This window comes from Mytilus californianus, unplaced genomic scaffold (genome assembly GCF_021869535.1).
Source record: "Mytilus californianus isolate M0D057914Y unplaced genomic scaffold, xbMytCali1.0.p SCAF_2, whole genome shotgun sequence".
In the NCBI taxonomy this organism is placed as follows: Eukaryota; Metazoa; Mollusca; class Bivalvia; order Mytilida; family Mytilidae; genus Mytilus; species Mytilus californianus.
In genome coordinates this window covers 66,038,241-66,055,700 of record NW_026262668.1, presented here as the reverse complement: position 1 = coordinate 66,055,700, position 17,460 = coordinate 66,038,241, and the positions used below count along the sequence as shown (strand labels likewise).

Sequence of the window (17,460 nt, the reverse complement as noted above, 5' to 3'; positions counted from 1 at the left end):
TAGATTTCACTTTAACGAAGGAAAACATTTTCTAATGAATTATTCAGAAATACAACAAACTACCACATATACCTTAATATTTACTGTAGATTCATTCAGCTGGATTCACTACACAATGACAAGCTAGGAAAAAAGTTTGGAAAAAGGCCCAAAAGCTGACTTTCTAATTTACAAATATATATTCTACACAACTTATACACTTCTAAAAATATCCCAAATGAAGAAAATACCTGAAATACAATCAAACTAACTATTGCTTTTTTCCATTGACCAACTAGAGATAGACCTATCCAAAAGCTAAGACTTCTTTTTTTTTGGCTTCATGAACCAATAAAAAAAAAATAATATGTTTCTGAATTTTTTTTATTTTTATTCCAAATTTTAGTCTTGTGTTGGTTGTATACATGTCATTCCAAATTTTGGTTTTCTGCCCTCTGATCAGCTGGTCTTGTGTTGGTTTCAGGTCTCTGAAAAAAAATAATCATAAATTATAAAATACAAATAAAAAACTGATCCCAACTTATGAATTACAGCAGTTCTTAAAAAATATCCTGTGTGTAAACATAATTAATATTTTTTCTATTGCTGGTCGTATAATAAATCTTGCAGATTTATGGAACGCCACAGCTGTCTTATGTGGAACTCTGATATTACTTTATGTTGTTTTATTATTACTTGATGATATTTTGTCTTTACTTAATATGGTTTTGACATTACGTAATGATGTTTTGATATAACTCAATATGGTATAGTCATTACTTAATGATATTTCGATATTAAACGATATGGTTTCGTATTGACTTGATATAGTTTTGTCACTACTCAATATGGTTTTGTCATTACTCGATGTGGTTTCACCATTATTTAATGTGGTTGTGTCATTAGTCAATGTGGTTTTAACATTACTTGATGTGAATGTGACTTAACGTTATGTAGTTGTTTCATTACATGATGTGGCTTTGTTATTTTGTAATGATGATTTGCCTATTCTTTATATGGTTTTAACATTACGCAATGATGTTTCAAAATTGGACGATTTTACACTACATGATGTGTTTGTTTCATTATTTGATGTGGTCCTGTCATTCTTTGATGTGGTTATCCCATTACTTGATGAGGTAAAATCACGTGACCAATTCGGAAAAACCTGTTCTATTTTTAGATAGATTTCCATGTTGTATGTGCCTTTGATGAGAGTGGCCATCCATCAAATAAGAGTTCGGGTTACTGTTTGAGTTAAACTTTGAGTTAGTCTTCGATTTCGAATTCAAGTCATTATTAGAATTAAAGTTTTAGTTAGCATTGAGTTTCGAGCTGGACTTCGAGTTTGAGTCACATTTAAAGGTAGAGTTCAAGTTACAACATTAAATTTGAGTCACTTTTTGAGGTAGAGTTTGAGTAAGATGCGAATTTAAGTCTCATTTAGATTAATTAAAATTATGAGTTGAAATTCGAGCTATCTTTTATGAGTTCGTAATTAAATTTTCTATCGCGGAACAAGGACTTCTGCTCGGGCTTCCGAAAAGAGGGCTCCGGGGTATGCGTACAAAAGATAAACAATGTTACAGTATACAAAACGCAACATAGAAGTTGAAATAATGCTAGATGTGGTGTGATTGACAATGAGACAACTATCCACCAGAGTTTAAATGCAGTGGATGTAAGAAATCATATATAGGCAACCGTACAGCATTCAACACACCGTATAGTCAGCTACAAAAGGCCATCAATTTTTTTGTGAAAAAATTCAAACGAAAAAACAAACGGTCTTATTTATAAATAAAGAATCTACAACAAAAAAATGACACACATTTATACAACGACAACAATTGAACTTCATGCTCCTGACTTGGGGCAGGTACATAAAGAAAGTGCACGTGGCGGAGTTTAACATGTATGTGAGCGCTAAATCCTAACCTTACATTGGACTGTTACAGTTGTGTAACAGCACAACACGAGAAAAAAATTTAAACTAAACAACGTGATGCCCTTGCACTCCACATGCACACCTTCAATATATGTACAAACAGCCAGCAGAGTGAAAACTTCCTAGCATTCAAACTGTAGGAGGAGTTATCTGGAAACGCTTTACTTATGCAAGTAAATTTCCCAAAAAATTACAAAGTTCAACTATCTCCCAAAAGAGCAAATATTAATAAACATTAAACCCTGACCACATGCACACCTTCAATCATGTACAAACAGACAGTAAAGAGAAAACTTCCTAGGATTCAAACTGTAGGAGGAGTTATGCGGAATAACTATATACCCATAATGGGACGGACAGACGGACGGATGGACGGACGGACGGACGGACAGGGGTAAAACAATATGCCCCCCAACTTTCATACAAAACTGTTTCATTTGGCTGATTCAATAGATCGGTATGACTGGGTTATATAAATCCATCGGGGTGATCTCGGATGCTCCAGAAAGGCACCCGTCGTGTTATTCGAGAAAGTACAAAACCAGTGATTTGGTTTTATTTGGTAGTTTACATTCAAGGAAAAGATGACGGTATTATGGTTACGACCACTGGAACATGTCCGTCGTCACATGTGAAACAGATATTCCAAAAAGTTTATTTTTCAATTAGTGCGAGGTAGATCAGGGAATTCAATTGATTACAAATAAAAGATTGATATTCGTATAAGTTCAAATGATCATTTACGCTAAAAAAAAATCGGAGAATTCTTATATTATAGTATTGATGCTTTGTCGCTTAGTCCGAGCCCCCTCCCCCCGTTTCCCTGTAACTTTAGTGTGAGTTGTTTTGTAGTGTTTCGTTTGTTAACAATAAAGTTTAAGTCTTTTGATTTGTGTCGAGCCTGCGACATCAATGTAGCGGCAGTGAAACACAACAAACCTATATTTCGTCGTCGATAGTGGCGTCGGCGTCTCCATCTCCATTTTTTTATTTCTATTGTGTTTAACCTTTCATTATACATTTTACTAAACATGTATGCCATCATAATTTTGTACTTTTAGAATATCATACTGTATTTGTTTACCTCGACTATTGTATCTGTATTTATATTGTTTGTTTCTCTGTAAACTTGTAAAGTTTTTAGAGAATAAAGTATCTATGTATCTATCTATAGATCGTTAGGTTTCTAGTTTTTTACATTTTTTATTTCGGGACCTTTTATAGCTTACTATAGGGTATGGGTTTTGCTCATTGTTGAAAACCATAGAGTTTTGTTTTAGTTAAATAAAACCGAATTAAACTGTTTTGACATGATAAATTTGTAAACATGAAGTGTTTTAAAACTTATATAGGAGTTATTCCTCAATTTCAAGAAAAAGCATCTACAGAAAAACATTTTGTTTTAATTTTGTTTTTACCGATAAATGTATAGATAAATGTACAGCCGATCAACATGACGCTTTTACACTTACAGCAGCAATATCAGGCGAGACACATGGTTTCGTGGAATATTTTACAAATTTATTACAAAAATACTGTTTCCGTTTGAGAACATAGGATAAAAACAACCGGACCAAGTGGTTTGGGGATACCCCAATTATGTCCGAAATACTGTAAACTTTTTAATACTTTTTTTCTTATTATTGTCTGCCGTTCCCCTTTTTCATACCAAATAACTCTGAACAACCACTCGAACTTTAATTTGAACTTTAACTCAATGGATAGCGATACCCATCTAAAGCACACTAAACAAACGATATATTGAAATCTGTTTAAAAATAGAACATATTTTTTTCCGAATTGGTCACGTGGTTTTACCTCATCAAGTAGTGGGATAACCACATCAAAAAATGACAGGACCACATCAAATAATGAAACAAACACATCATGTAGTGTAAAATCGTCCAATTTTGAAACATCATTGCGTAATGTTAAAACCATATAAAGAATAGGCAAATCATCATTACGAAATAACAAAACCACATCATGTAATGAAACAACTACATAACGTTAAGTCACATTCACATCAAGTAATGTTAAAACCACATTGACTATTGACACAACCACATTAAATAATGGTGAAACCACATCGAGTAATGACAAAAACATATTGAGTAATGACAAAACTATATCAAGTCAATACGAAACCATATCGTGTAATATCGAAATATCATTAAGTAATGACTATTCCATATTGAGTTATATCAAAACATCATTACGTAATGTCAAAACCATATTAAGTAAAGACAAAATATCATCAAGTAATAATAAAACAACATAAAGTAATATCTGAGTTCCACATAAGACAGCTGTGGCGTTCCATACAGATTCATAATTATGTTGTGCTGTTACTGAGTCAGAGATGTTTGTATCTTTGCCAATTATACACATTTTGATAATGTATGTTAGAAATTTTAAAATAATTTCAACAGTATATAATAATTTATAACTTTTGGTTAACCTTTGTTCTTATTTAAAAAATAAATTTGTTGTTAAATTGAACATGTGTTAATGAAATTATGGCTGTTCCAGAAAATTTATATTCAATTAATATAAAGTTTTCTTGCTGTTGTGCAATACACTGTGCTGTTGCGCAATACTTAGTAAATCTGTTGTCAGACTATAAACAAATAAAGTTCAATTAATTCTCAATGTCATATTAGAAATTATGAAAATCAAAAGGGAGCTTACACCAATAGATATAAACAATTCACCAAAGTTTCATGAGAATTGCTGACAGCATTTTTGAGTTATTGTCCGAAACTATGCATACATAGAAAGACTAACTTTGCATTATGTTTTACATTAAACCTGTAGTTTTGTCCAATTCATGTTTCACACAGTTGTTTAAGGTTAAAGTCTTAGTTTTTAACTTTTGCAATACTGAAGTACAAGATTTACACATTTCCTTTTAACAAAAGCAACTTTTCTATAAAAAAATTAACACATATTACTATTCGATTTGGTTAACCTTTGTTCTTATTTAAAAAATAAATTTGTTGTTAAATTGAACATGTGTTAATGGAATTATGGCTGTTCCAGAAAATACTATGTCCGCCCCCCAGGGACGGCCATTTTTTAACCCCCAGCACCGACAGAATTAATAAACTGCTTCGCTGTGCGAAGCTGGATACGCCCGCAAAGGTCCAACCCTGAGCAGTTGGGGCAAAAATGGACACAATATTCAAGCTTGATACAGGTCTGAATTTGGATTGAAATTAAATATTTGACATATTATAGGTTTCTGAATAAATGTAGTCAAAGAACTTGAAATTGGTTATATGAATTGAATTTATATTCAATTAATATAGAGTTTTCTTGCTGTTGTGCAATACACTGTGCTGTTGCGCAATACTTAGTAAATCTGTTGTCAGACTATAAACAAATAAAGTTCAATTAATTCTCAATGTCATATTAGAAATTATGAAAATCAAAAGGGAGCTTACATCAATAGATATAAACAATTCACCAAAGTTTCATGAGAATTGCTGACAGCATTTTTGAGTTATTGTCCGAAACTGGAAAATCCCCGCTTTTTTAATGAATAAAACCCCATAACTCAGAAATGTAAAATGTAAAATTTATAAAATTCTAAAGGGAGCTTATATCAATAGATATAAACAATTCACCAAAGTTTCATAAGAACTGCTGAAAGCATTTTTGAGTTTTGTCCGAAAACTGGATAACCCCCCTTTTTTATGAATAAAACCCTGTAACTCAGAAACGTAAAATCTAAAATTTATAAAAATCAAAAGGGAGCTCATGTCAATAGATATAAACAATTCACCACAATTTCTTGCAAGTTGGTGAAAGCATTCTTGAGTTATTTTCCGAAAACTGGAAAATCCCCCTTTTTTTAATGAATAAAACCCCATAACTCGGAAACGTAAAATCTAAAATTTATAGAAAAACGAAAGGGAGCTCACGTCAATAGAATTAAACAATTCACCAAAGTTTTATGCAAATTGGTTAAAGCGGTTTTGAGTTAATGTCCAACATGTTGATGACGTACGGACAGACGGACAACGGTATACCATAATACGTCCCGTAAACGGGCGTATAAAAATAAATAAGAACAACACTCCCTTTGCATTTTGGTATTTCAAATACAACCACCCCCACATAAAATTTTAAAAAAAGAGCCTTCCCTGGGGGGACATAGTATTTTCTGGAACAACCAGTAGTTATTCTACAAATAATGATGAATCCAAATTAAAAAAGGAAGTTTGGTTTCTCAAAATTGTTATTTATCAATTAATTTTAGATATTCATAGGATTTTACCTTAATACATTTAGAATTTACAGCAATCAGGGGCGTAGCTACCTTCTTAATGAAGTGGAATCACAAACTAAAGGGCGAGGGGTCTGGGGGCCGCCTAAGGCCCCCAGTAGGTCCAGTCCAAAGGTCCAGGGGCGAAGCCCCCCGGAAGATCCGCATTTATAGCGTTTCAAAACAATCACAACCGTAATAAAAATTGTACATTTTTGTTGTGGTTTTTTGGTCAACTATTTGTTTAACTTCGAGTCGAATGAAGACTTAACATTGTCGTTTGCGTTTTTTGTACGCCGTGAGAGCTTTTAAAATCATGGAGATTTGTCCCATATGCTAGTATTGGTATTGAGCAAAGTAGAAAAAAAGAAAGAAAAAACAATAAACAAAACACAATACTATATGTAGAGTTTCTGTTAGAATAAACATCTTTGGATACCAAATACTTGGTGGACACATTCTACAATATTTTGCTGAACATATGGATTTAGATGTTTAAAAATTCAGTGGGTAAACTCTACATGCAAGAGAGAGATAGGAATGTCTAATTTTACGCAGTTAGGAATTCTCAAAGTTGAAATTAATGAACTTTTTCAGAGGGAATGGTACTTTGATCACGATCTTTTCATGATCTGCGTTTGTTAATTATCCAGCTAATTAACAAATACATGTGCATTCGACAAGTTGTATGGCAATATCTAGATGATAACAGTGAAGATACGTGTATTAAAAGTTTGGTGTTTCTTTTGAACACGAATTAGCAGTTTAGTGTCCGACTCGGACAGAAAATTCATTATAAAATTGAATGACCAAATAATCCAGTAAAACGAGTTAGAATAAACAATTTATTTAAATGCTTTTACAATCAACTATTCCTATAGCCGGCCCATATAGAAACGGCTTCGAATTATCGAATCTATATACAAGATGTTTTTTTGTAAAATAAACAAAAACATAATACATGTACTGGAAAATGTGTACTTTCTTTATAATAACAGCAGTTCCAACTTCTCATCTATTAGTGTACGGAAACTATTGATAGATCGAATGGTTATTAATGTCCAGTAGCAAATATTACATGCACACCAGGACGGGAATACGTTTACGTGTTGTGAAAATTAAGCATTCGTGTTGTCAAGACCATACTTGGTCAATTTTGAACTAGTTCACAAGGTAACAGTCATTATTCCCGGATCGATACGAGTTGAAGTCTTCGTTGTAGTAAGATGTGTGTTTTGGGGCGAAGCGGAAAATAATAATTTTCAAGTTTTTTTGTTAACCCTAAAGGGATTAGGTTGTTTTTTTGCACTCAAGTCGAGTATACGTTATGGTGGTGGTACCGACAACTATGTAGCTGTTTTTTTCCCCTAAACAATGTCCGTAATATAAAAAGTTCCGCCATGTTTACTCCAGTTGTATGTATTTATCATACACATACATGTCTTACAGGATTAAAAGTTTTGCTGCATGTGTATTCCTCTTGCTCTTATTCTTTGTGTAGTTTTTAAAATGCATACATAGAAAGACTAATTCCAATAAGTTTACTTTCTCTCTCTCTCTCTCTGTTTTTTTGTTGTTGGTGAAAACGACGTGGTTGCACGTGCTGTCATGCATCCGGGTAGCTACGCCCCTGGCAATACAGCAAGACCTTATATCATATGCCAATGAACGCAATCTATAAAATCATCAAATTATAATTTGATAAATAAAATTAATAAAAGAAGAATGTGTCTATGAGCCACAAATGATGTTATTAAAGGAGATAACTAAAGAACAGTAAAACAGATGCTCTTCAAATTCAAACTCTGCGTTTTATGATAATAAGCATTGTGTATAAATTTCATAACATGTCGTTCAGGCAAACCAAAGTTAGAGAACAGAAACCAATTTTGAGTTCAATGTATGTACGTACAGAACAAGAGTAAAACTATATCACTCAGTGAAGGAGGGCATAAAAAGAGCTGATCAACTGATGTTTACCTTTTTATATCTTGGTCCATCTTTTTGAGCTGGTGCATGCTTAAGTGTTACTGCAATGCATTCCTCAACCTCAGACACATTGGATCTGTGAATTTTTATACAAGACTCTGGAAAAAAAATTATAAATACATTCAATTATCTTCTATATTCCTCCGTCTGTTTACATGAGTGTCAGTCCAACAAATCTTTGGGAGAACTAGGTAAGTGACAAATTTACATGCATTCCAAAATTCATAAGTTTTATGATTGATTACGACATTGTTTCTGATCACATATTTAGTGAGAGTTGAATACAGCTCGTCATTGATAAACATTTAGATTTCATACCATAAATTGAACAGCAAAAAAGACGTCCCTATATACTGGTTTTTCTAACACCAGTAAACTTGGTTTTACCCTCAAAACAGGAAGATTTTACCCAACTTTTCCCTACTGGATCCTAGTCTAAATAATTATGACGTCTTGGAAGGCTATTTTAATTTTTTTCTGTGACGCCTATCTACGACGACCTAGTGCCAAATAATTATGACGTCTTGGAAGGCTATTTTAATTTTTTTCTGTGACGCCTATCTACGACGATCTAGTCCCAAATAATTATGACGTCTTGGAAGAGTATTTTAATTTTTCTGTGACACCTATCTACGACAGTCGTTATTGGCACAATTGTTTCTTCCCATGCATGTCAGACCCAATGATACATTGATTGATTGTTGGTTGCTTAACGTCCAGTGGCAAATATTTCATGCATGTTCAGGCAACCACCAGTGATACATGTAGTATTATCATTAATAGGCCGAGTTTGTAACATGCCAAGTTTGTAATGGGCCGAGTTTGTAATGTGCCGAGATGTCTAGCTTCGCATTTGTGATATTGATAAGACTTTTATGCTTCCAACATTATCAAAAAATAACAGTGCAAAAGACACTTGCAGCCTTAATATATAGGGATAGTAGCTCTTGGCATGGATAGAACAGGTCAGGAATAACCACCAATTGGTGGACTATACCTCAATTGACGTATAATCCACCAATTGACATATATTGGTATAGACCAATTGACGTATAATGCAAGTTTTTTGTAATAAAATGCTAGTCTGGGATAGGAGCATCATTTTGCAACTTGCAACCTATTTTATAACCATTATTGAATCCTCCTAAAGTTTCAGTTTTGTCAAAGCCTGCTGCATCTCTTGAGAATGCATGTGTATAACAATTCTTTTGTTAAAACATCTGTACTATTGACCATGATTGACTTTTAATAATGAAAGTCAAGTATTAACAAAGAGCTCCATTCACCTGGTGAGTTGTACTCATAATCACATGACTGAAGACAGTATTGATGTCCATTGACCGGTGATTAGTGGAAAATTTACCAATCAAGAATTGACAAGATAACAATAGAAGAAGCTGCAAATACAATTATTGATTAAATGCAATATGTTATGTCACTATACTTAACTAGGAATGTTTGACATGTTTTCATACCATAATATGGTTATAAGAAAACAATGCTCCATTTTAGTTGTATAGCTTGCTTTGAAATACAAAGAATTATACTTCAATTGGTCTTTACCATTATATGTCAATTGGTGGATTATACGTCAATTGAGGTATAATCCACCAATTGGTGGTTATTCCTGACCTGTAGAAAACAAGTGCCTGTGGCTGTGCTGTGCACCCCCTTTTTTTTACTTTCTACAGTTAATTTCATATATCTTAAAAAAACAACACAAGTTAATCGAGCAATTTGAAAAATGGATTCAAATAACACAAATGTTGGCTAAAATATCTTGTATCAGTGCAATATATTGACAGTATAATAAGAAGTATCATATTTCAACACGGTCACGGACAACAGACTTGAAAGAGGCGCCCAACACGGCAACAGATGTTTTCTTGTTTTCAATCATACTTGTTTTTATCATGGAGAAACTTTTTGGCGTATGTGCAATTATTATATTACCTTTTTCTTTGTTCTGGATCGAGCTAAATTTCACTGCAAGTTTGTTTATCACTGTTTTTAAAAATCAAGCGGTGAAAGTGCGCATGCTCAGACTTTTCATAGTATGCAGCGGTAAAACCCGAGTACTGCTGAACGTTCCACTATTTATAACCAATCGTAAAAAAACGATAAATGATGGCAAAACTTTAATGATATATTAAACAATAAATATTCATACAAAATATATATATTAGAACAATAAAATTGGATTTGTAATATTTTCTTGGACATTTTGGTGCAAATTATGTCTGTGCGGGAAAAAAGGGGGATATTTTGAAAATCGAAAAAATCGTGAATATATTCTAGTGAAGGTGAATGTTATATCCAGGAAGACTCATACCCACAAAATTCGTCCCATAAAACCAGATTTAAATGTGTCACTGGTATTCACAGGGTACGTTTGTTCACTACGTTATTATAATGTTGATACGACGTAACAAAATGTTACGTCGGATTATGACAGTTATAAGCACGTTGTCACAACGTAATAAAATGTTACGTCCTGACAGGGTACTAAATTTACGTAAATTCGACGTAATTTTATAACGTCGTCTGTACGTCTGCATCCAACGTTGGGTTTTTACGTTCCCACAACGTTGGTACGACGTAAACTCAAGACATGACGTTCAGACGACCATTAACTGACGTTGGGAGTACGTCGTGTGTTTGCTGGGTTATTATGTAATGAGTGGAAGGGATGAGGGATGAGGGATAGATCACTATTTGAAGTTTCATGATATTGCATGAGGTCGAGAAATTTAGGTGAAATATAAGACAAGGTTGATGATTGAATCTGAAACTAATCAGATGTCGATATTTTTTTTTACAGATGCAATTAAAATCACCAGAGATTGTGTATATATGTCTCTAAAATCACTTTCGTAAATGTTTAAGATATTTGTCAAATCTATTTACTAGTATCTCCCCATGAAATAGCGTAACAATGATAGCTATGAGCAGGTATATATACTTATTGTAAACAAATATATGATAGCTAGGGTAACTACATGTATGTTCTTTTATCATTCAATATATATATATATAAAAGGGTGGGGTATTGGATGTCTCAGCTGCTCACCCCTGCCATAGAAAGGTCGAAGTACCGCCGCCCCCGCCCCCTGAGATAAAAATTCTCGTGTAAATTAATATTAATCGAAAAGAAATTATTTGATATCTCCGTTTTAAAATGTTTGTGTTGCCTTTAGATTATCTTACTGAGTATAGATAAATATAACCTAAGAAAAAAAACATTTTCCTAAAAGTTTTCTTATGTTTTCACGTATAAAATGTACGTAACAGTGAGCAACTGGACTGACATAATCACATGTGTGTTTACAAATCTTCAGGAGATTCGGCTATTATAGATAAGTGTTACCTGTGCTGTACCGATATGCTATAGGTTACAAGAGCGCAATTATTTGTTTACATTTTACCGGCAAGGTTTTTACCACAAGATGGTACTCAAAATAGAATCTTGTACGGCTTCTGATTGGATGATACAGGATTGGAATTACTTTTAATCGAAAGCTTATCCAATTAGGTTTAAAAAGTCCAGAAAATCAAATTCACATTTTACAAAGTATAGAAAATATCTTCCATTTCTGCACGTCGGAGCCATTAAAAATATGCCCTTTTCATTAAGCAAAAAAAATAGACGATGTTTTTCAACTGCAATTTAAGTCAATTTTTGCCGCATGACCATATGTATTTTTTTGGTTGTTATGCAACACTGGCATTTCCAGTAACAAGAACTGCTACCCGTTTTTTGCTAGTTTGTGTAGTCTTCGAGAAAAAAATACGGAACACCACTGGTACCCTATGGAAAATGCATTACGAATAATTGCGCTCTTGTAACCATGTGTAATAGGAATGGATTATTTCCCTTTTCATAACTTAATTATTCAGGCTGTTAATTGATTTGCTTGATAATATTTCATTTACATTTGACTTATTCTATTTAGTATTCATATTTTGAGCAAGACTGACATTTGAGTTCCTTTATTTATTTGGCGTTTGCTATAATTTTACAATGTTATTTATTTTTGCTTACCATTTTGAAAGAAGTTATTTAAATGAAATAATTAAAATATTTGAATATGACCTAATTGCCAAATCACGGGTTCCCTTGTCTGAGTGCGATGCACATTAAAACAAACTACGATAAAACGGGTTGCCTGTCTGAAATTAAGCTGCATATGTGCAAGCCTTGTGGCGTCATGATGGCTAAGCTAACCTGGTTTAGGCATTAATGTTTGGAAGTGTTTCTGTCTAAATGTTATTAAGATGTTTTGATGTGTTAAATATTGAATTGAATATGTCTTTACTTTCTTTTCATTAAATTGTTATTTGTTTTGCTGCTTTGAGTATTATTTGAAGTGCCTTGGAATATACCCCATACACTGTATCCAGAACCATCCCCTCACACATGATTGGTAACCAGGCAAATCTATTTACTAAATTAAAGAGTTTAGATCCGACACTCTACGGGATGAAAAGACATTTACTAGGTTTGAATTGTCCCAACCAATCAAAGAACTTTAATTATTACAGCGTCGGTAATATCTTCCAATCAGGTAGTAAGAAAGCCGCAGTCCGAAGAGACGGTAATGACTGAATGTTGACAGATTTATTAATTTTGCAATGGTTGGTTCAGTTGCATATACTGCTTATTTCGATACATTAAAACAAACAAAGAGGGCTTAGAGCGGTGGTACCTTTAGAGTATAGCTCAAGATTTTTTTGTATACACTGTTAGTGTATAAAATAATCAATTAAATTACTTGAATTTTATTCCAGGAAAATACGAATGTCCATATATATCAAAATATCCATTTAAATGAGAAAACACTTTTTTAAGTAAAATAAATCGGTCGTATTTGTAAACTCATATTGTAGAGTTATTGAGAAGGGGAAAAAATAAATAATATACTAGTATGAGCTTACCAGAATTTCATTTAAATACGAGCACGCTCAAACCAAGCGATCTGCTCTTTTTTTTTATGTATTATATGTATACACGTTGTACCCTCTAAATAGTATTATAAAATCCCAGAACAAAAACAAAAAAATATGATATTTTTTTATTTCTGTCGGATCAGTAATATTTAAATTTGATTTGTGATACAGTATTTGATGCTGTACTTTCCGATTGAATAATTACTGCAAATGTTTAATCACCGGCAAAATTGAAATATAGAGTATAAAGTATTGTGGGATCACCTGTGTTAGATTTGTTACAAAAGTATGCACACCTATTCTCTTATCCACAAAGAATGAAGTTTTAAGTTACAAAAATTTTCAAGTGAATCCTCCCCCTTTTACACCCTCGCAAAATAAAATTATCGTCCCATTGTCATATAAATGTAAGAGTTTGATGTTCAAAATCATAGATTAAATGAGTTATGAGGTTTAGAACAATTACCTATCTAAACTTAAGATATCTTACGATTTTTTCTTCCTCGACAAACCTTAAAGTTTTTTCTTGAACCCTCACACTATATTTTCTGTATTTTCGGTATTTGAGAACATGTCAATATAATCAAATAGGGTAAGTTGGGTTATGTTTGGAGCGGTATAAGTTTAAAAAAAAAGTTTCTTGTTTATCTCTTTATCATTTGGATTTAATTGTTTTGACATGAAAGAATTTTATATGTTAAAAAGATTTCGGCATATTACTTGCACTATGATGATTAAAATTGTGTGTACAAGCTTTTTATCAATTAAAAAAAAGCCACAAATAATTAATACATACCTTTTCTTTTTCATTTCTGTGAGTGTTGACATTTTTCATCAGAAGAAATAATAAAAAGTTAAACAACATCAATATTGTTGAAAACTTCATCTTGATAACGGACTTCGGAAATAGCGCGAACTAGAGCTGGTTCCTATTTCAAGTTTTCTAAGGGGTAACAGATACATGGGAGACATCATTTTAGATCTCGGCAGCTATGATTCTTATTTCGGTATTAGTTAAATGAATTTGTAAGTAAATTAATAGTAAATGCATAAAAAATACAATTCATCAATATAACTTACGATCTCAAATAATAGAACCGCTTGTTAATACTTGTAAGTATATTTTTTTGATAAACATGAAATTTCCAGGATAAGAGTATTTCGTAAGAGTAAATTATCGGGCTAAATGTAATTCCCGGATAAGTGTATAACACACGTGTCCTGTCGATGTCAATATCTAACAGGCTTTTACCCGGCAACACAATTTGGAGGAATTTTATGTATTTCTGAACCTGGGTCAACATTTTTGATATCAGGCATTGCAGTTAATTACGAATTCTCTTATGTGTACTGCTTGACAAATGCCCTTAAAATTTGTACAGCTTCATTTAAAATTTCATGGTTAAACAACTTTGTGTTTTTCTCTGAAATGAATTTTTTATTAGTGTAAGTTAATTTTGTAACTTCGTCCTTTTTTTCATTTAATGTATTGAAAACATTAACTGTCATTGCACGCAAAGAATTTAATATATCAGCACCATTCCTGTTAATCAAACAACCATCTTTCTCTTAGGAAGAAAATGTAGCAGACCTTTCCCTAACTTAACCTTCAGCATTGTCAACAACCATTTAAGATGATGATTTAACAGAACAGCAATACATCTTTTCTGAAAAATCTAATTCTGCTTCAAAATTTAATTCTTATTTAAGATACTGTAAAAACAGGTCATTTGTACAATCCGAAATACAAATAAATCTTATAGTACGGGAAATCTTTTCACACACAGTACAATGGTCGGGACCTGTTCCCTTTTACAATTACTTAAAGTGTTGTAGTGGATGTGACAAAGTGATACTTGTTATGTGTGTTGTAAATTTTCAAGATTTATATCAAAGACCTACTGAAATATAGATGGGTCAACAGTAGTATTGTGATCTGATGTCTTGTAACATATTGAAAACTCTTGTAAAAAACACAAACCCTTTTCATTAGATTTTTTTTTCTTCAATTGTACATGACTTTTTCGACATTAATTGACCTTGGATGTCCTCAGATGGTCTAGCATATATTCATTTGAACTTGAGTTCACATTTCCTACAAATGCATGAAACATCTGAAATTTTATAATTTTCTTGAATAAGATTACAGAAACCAGGATTATCTGATTTTTTTGTGTATAAGATGGACATTATGTTTGGCGATATCCTCCTGACCACAATTACTGGTCCTGGGGCTTGATCCGGTTGGCCATTATAATAATTGGATCTCTATGATATTCATGAAACATTTAAGTTAAAAATATGGGCTTCAAACGTTTGAATGTCACTACGTACATGCTGAGAAATGTAACTGTAATAATGAAGGTATATCCAGAAAAGCGCTTCGGAAGCATGAAATATTTAGAAGTGTTGTTTTCATTTTTTAATATAAAAAAAACACAGCAAAGATATGAATAACGTCATGTAATTATTTGTTTTAATATAACAACCAAACAATTTTTATAAAAGGAAAATATTTACTGTAATTTATTTACAGACCTACAATAATTAAGTAAAAAATGCAAAAACAAGTTCACTAGTACAGGTGCTAATCAATGTGCAAATGGGAGAACAATACAGTGCACATGCATTTTGTAAGTATCAAATTATGCTGATAATTCAAAAACCTGGAATGGCAATTGATAAAGATAAATTGGAGGTCAATAGATCAAGCATGGGACGCCAATGATGGCTCACATTCTGTGAATCTTGAAAATTAACTACATTATTATGTTAAATAAAATCTGGTCAAACTATATGAGCTGTGAGAAACTAATCCTTAGTGGGAAAACTACTAAAATTAAAAATATTAGTGATTTGTTAGTGACATTTGCCGTATTCCTGCAAAAGTAATGGATGAAATTCCAGCTTCCTATTATTGCTTCGTTTGCATCATTCCAAATCGAATATGGGTTATTATGGTGATTAGGGGAAAGCTTAGCCCTTTTTCTGGCTATATTTGTAACTTTTACATTTAAAGAGCCTGTAGATGCATCTGTGTCAGTTTTTTTAGAGGCTGGTTTTGCCCTCCATATTTTTGGACAGAGTCTGTAAAATACGTTGGGCAATCTTTTGGGGGGTATTTTAATGTCAATAACGCGTGTAAAATGTTACTTTAAATGAAGAGTTATCTAAATAAATGGTTTATCGACTTGATTCATTAAAAATATTATGCAGTTTGACTATTGTTTATTCCGAAAATAAAGGAGATTCACACGTATGCGACATAAACAAAACCACGATAGCCTGCGATGTGCTCGCTATCTGTACTAATAATGGCATTATCGCTCTTGAAATTCTGTCTGTTACGTCATATGCAAGGAAGTACAGAACGGATACGCGGCAATCCCAATGTTCATAATTGGTTATCTTTTATTTACACGAGATAGGATTTGAACTTTAAACAGTGCAGATGGTTAGAAAGAAAAACAAACAAAAAAAACAGAAAAAAAAACCAGTTATATGTATTTTTATAATGGTATTCAAAAAGGATAAATTTATATGAAAATGCAAGATTTCAAGGTGTGTAGAATACAGAAACTAATTGAAAACAGATACTGGTTTTTTATATTGAATATATTATGTAGACAGTAATTTTTTTTACCCATTTGTATTTTACCTGGCAAATGGGATATGTAAAATAAAAGCAGGGACCCCTCTGTCAGCTGCCCTGGACTGCATAGACGTTACGCACGATTTTGCGTCTCAAATGGTAACGTCATTTTTTTTTACGTTTTACGGCGATTAATGATTATCATGATTATATTGGGGATATTTTTTTTATTTCGCTTGCAATTTCTGTTTTGCACATCGATATTGATACTTCTTAATGTTTGGTTGTACTGAATATGCATGAAATATTTCCCACTGAAAGTAACGTAAGCAACAAACAACAAAATATATCGTATTTGGGTAATGCATAAGTCTATATGAAAAAGAAGATATATACGGTATGATGAGTGCCAATGAGACAACTCTCTTCCAGAGACCAATTGACACAAAACGTAGTAAAATGCAATGTTTCCCCATTTTGATCCGAAAAGGAAGAAGATATATATTTTGATTTAATTCAAAAATGTTTGTCGGGAATTACAAGTTAAACGGGTCTTGCTTATAAAATTCACTGTACTTTAACGGAACAATTAGATTAAGAGATGAAACGATTGTCAGAAAAAAGGTTAATTCTATTCATTTCATATGTTTACAAGCCTTGTATGATATGGAGAGGTATATAACCACGCTTCAAGTCTAATTTTATTTTTACTTTCAAGTTCTATACATATGAATC

The 17,460-nt window shown here is 32.5% G+C and overlaps 1 long non-coding RNA gene across 1 annotated transcript; it reads right to left on the bottom strand.

Annotated features, from left to right (window-relative positions):
* Positions 1 to 344: 344 nt before the first annotated feature.
* LOC127730266 (uncharacterized) lies at positions 345 to 10,291 on the bottom strand. Its single transcript, XR_007995014.1, has 3 exons — positions 10,140 to 10,291; positions 8,178 to 8,284; positions 345 to 467 (listed from the first exon to the last, which is right to left on the bottom strand). It is a non-coding gene; the product is annotated as an uncharacterized LOC127730266 (long non-coding RNA).
* Positions 10,292 to 17,460: the final 7,169 nt, after the last annotated feature.